The sequence below is a fragment of the Anopheles ziemanni genome (assembly GCF_943734765.1).
Source record: "Anopheles ziemanni chromosome X unlocalized genomic scaffold, idAnoZiCoDA_A2_x.2 X_unloc_7, whole genome shotgun sequence".
Taxonomy (NCBI): domain Eukaryota; kingdom Metazoa; phylum Arthropoda; class Insecta; order Diptera; family Culicidae; genus Anopheles; species Anopheles ziemanni.
This window is the reverse complement of record NW_026689839.1, coordinates 83601-87500: the sequence shown is the minus strand read 5'-3', so window position 1 is coordinate 87500 and position 3900 is coordinate 83601.

Sequence of the window (3900 nt, the reverse complement as noted above, 5' to 3'; positions counted from 1 at the left end):
GCGCGCCGTTGCCTTCTTCGGAGTGTTGTAGGTACGCAAGTGCTTGCAATGCAAAGAGGTTGGTGATGGAGTGACATTGCCTTCACCATGGAGTTGCGGGTACTTAGGTACTTGCAAGGAGGAGATGGTGGTATGGTGGTGTTGCGTGTGTGGTGTTCGATTAGAAAGATATAATTTCTAAGTCCGGATTAGTGCTGTCAGTGGGGCCGCCGCTAACAGGTCCTGCACGGCCACCGTGGGGCTTGACTTGGCGCTATTCCGGACTTGGGGCGATCACGATGTCCCCGTGCGGGACTTAGAAGATGGAAGAACACAAGTACCCTTATCCCATGACTTGTGAGCGATTGGCATACGTTACCACATGAAGAGAAAAATTGGCTAAGTCCCGGATCCATATTATATGAAGAGAAAAATCGGCTAAGTCCCGGATCCATATTATATGAAGAGAAAAATTGGCTAAGTCCCGGATCCATATTATATGAAGAGAAATATCGGCTAAGTCCAGGATCCATATATAATAACCTAATAATCGGCTAAGTCCCGGATCCATATTATATGAAGAGAAAAATCGGCTAAGTCCAGGATCCATATATAATAACCTAATAATCGGCTAAGTCCAGGATCCATATATAATAACCTAATAACAGGCTAAGTCCAGGATCCATATTATATGAAGAGAAAAGTCGGCTAAGTCCGAGATTGGGTCTGTCAGACATACACTTTCAAGATACCACACAAGCAAGCAAGATGGCCTAGTGATGGAACCATATAATATGAAGAGAAAAATCGGCTAAGTCCGAGATTGGGTCTGTCGGAAATACACTATCAAGTTACCACACAAGCAAGCAAGATGGCCTAATGATGGATCCATATGATATGAAGAGAAAAATCGGCTAAGTCCAGGATCCATATAATATGAAGAGAAAAATCGGCTAAGTCCCAGATTGGGTCTGTCAGAAATACACTTCCAAGTTACCACACAAGCAAGCAAGATGGCCTAGTGATGGATCCATATGATATGAAGAGAAAAATCGGCTAAGTCCAGGATCCATATAATATGAAGAGAAAAATCGGCTAAGTCCCAGATTGGGTCTGTCAGAAATACACTTCCAAGTTACCACACAAGCAAGCAAGATGGCCTAGTGATGGATCCATATGATATGAAGAGAAAAATCGGCTAAGTCCCTGATTGGGTCTGTCAGAAATACACTTCCAAGTTACCACACAAGCAAGCAAGATGGCCTAGTGATGGATCCATATGATATGAAGAGAAAAATCGGCTAAGTCCAGGATCCATATAATATGAAGAGAAAAATCGGCTAAGTCCCAGATTGGGTCTGTCAGAAATACACTTCCAAGTTACCACACAAGCAAGCAAGATGGCCTAGTGATGGATCCATATGATATGAAGAGAAAAATCGGCTAAGTCCAGGATCCATATAATATGAAGAGAAAAATCGGCTAAGTCCCAGATTGGGTCTGTCAGAAATACACTTCCAAGTTACCACACAAGCAAGCAAGATGGCCTAGTGATGGATCCATATGATATGAAGAGAAAAATCGGCTAAGTCCCAGATTGGGTCTGTCAGAAATACACTTCCAAGTTACCACACAAGCAAGCAAGATGGCCTAGTGATGGATCCATATGATATGAAGAGAAAAATCGGCTAAGTCCAGGATCCATATAATATGAAGAGAAAAATCGGCTAAGTCCCAGATTGGGTCTGTCAGAAATACACTTCCAAGTTACCACACAAGCAAGCAAGATGGCCTAGTGATGGATCCATATGATATGAAGAGAAAAATCGGCTTAGTCCAGGATCCATATAATATGAAGAGAAAAATCGGCTAAGTCCCAGATTGGGTCTGTCAGAAATACACTTCCAAGTTACCACACAAGCAAGCAAGATGGCCTAGTGATGGATCCATATGATATGAAGAGAAAAATCGGCTAAGTCCCAGATTGGGTCTGTCAGACATACACTATCAAGTTACCACACAAGCAAGCAAGATGGCCTAGTGATGGATCCATATGATATGAAGAGAAAAATCGGCTAAGTCCCAGATTGGGTCTGTCAGAAATACACTTCCAAGTTACCACATGAGCAAGCAAGATGGCCTAGTGATGGATCCATATAATATGCAGAGAAAAATCGGCTAAGTCCCAGATTGGGTCTGTCAGAAATACACTTCCAAGTTACCACATGAGCAAGCAAGTTACCACATGAAGAGAAAGCCGGCAAAGTCTGGGAATGTTACCACATGAACTGGAAAATGGGCAAAAACCTACCTTCACAGGGAACGTGAATAAGTAAGGCTGTAGACATCGGATCGACAAGCCAAAGACTGATATGGAAAGGAAATGAGTAGTACTAGCTTTCCTGAGAGTTGCAGAGCTTAGACTGCATATGAACGAAAGTTATTAAGCGTCAAAGTCAGAGAAGTTACCCAAAGGAACACAAGTTCCAACTTAGAGCATGTATACCGCCTAGACGGTAAGAGGTACGGCCAGGCTGAGGAATAAGGAAATGTTGGCCAACATGTTCCCTAACTATCCCCCGAAGACCGCAAAGCAATCCAACATCAACCAAGAAAGTTATAGCCCGATCAAGGAAACACCTACTTTGCACCGATATTGCACCAAATACATGTACCAAGCACCTTCGGTTGCATACCTGCAGGGGTTTACCATAGTAGGCCATGGAAGACCGATATACCGAACATAATCACTTTCTATCTCCTCGGGTGTTTGAGATAGCGCTTTGCGGTACAAGAACGAAAGTTAGACTTTATCTTGGTGCATCTTTTTGCCCAAGATCACAAGACCCTATCTACCAAGGCAAGAAAGTTGTGTGGGGACAAAATGTCCAAAAGTGCCCAAAGTGGCACACTTGAACCATATATTCGAGAAAAACACAAGTGTGGGCCCGAGCTAGCAAGTTGAAATGTTCTGACCGTCAGTAGCCCTAGTTGAGGTGCACTTATCATTATATGAGGCCAACGTGCCAGCTAGTCTCTAAAGGGGCGATATGGGTGTTCCAAGGTTTGTACCCAATTGAGGAAAAAACAGGGTAAGGTACGGTGTACCGCGAATAACTCGGGCTATAGATGTCCGATCGATGAGTTTGGCATATGTATGGAAAGGTCTCGACGAGACCTAACTACCCTGAAAGTATGAAGGCAAAGACTTGAATGACCGGGAAGTTATTAAGTGCACAAGTGGTAAAGTTGCACCAAAGTCCATGTTACCCGAAGTGGTACATGAACACCCAATATTCGACCAAAACACAAGTTTAGAGACGAGCTAGCGAGCTACATTGTTCAGACCGTCAGTAGCCCGCATCAAGACACGCATTTCATTATATTGAGCCTAGCCGCTAGCTCGACTCGAAGTCGGTCATATGGTTGGTTGATGGTTTGGACCGACCACGTGGTGTACCAAGGTGATGTACCTTTCATGAATTAAAACTCTGGCTGTATGGCACTGAGCGACAAGCTAAGGTGTGATTTGGAATAGTCTTGAGTGGGACTATTTAGGAAAAATGCGAACAAAAAATCACAAAGTCCTTGGGCGAAGCTATTAGCGAAACATAGAGCAAATTGGTACCAAAAACTATGGAAATGGGACTTGAGTCAAAAATAACCGCAAGTTGGAGAAGAGATAGCAAGCTTGCGTAGAACAATTATATTTGGTGCATGGTATCACCAACAAAAAAGTATATGGGGCCAAGGTGCTGGCTGGCCTCCAAAGTGGAGATATGGGCGATCCAAAGTTTGTACCCAAGTACGAACAAGTATGGAAAAAACAGGGTAAGGTACCAAGTACCATTAATAACTTCGGCTGTAGATGGCCGAGCGAGGCAAACGGCTCACCGTTGGAAAGGTCTTGGGGAGACCTAT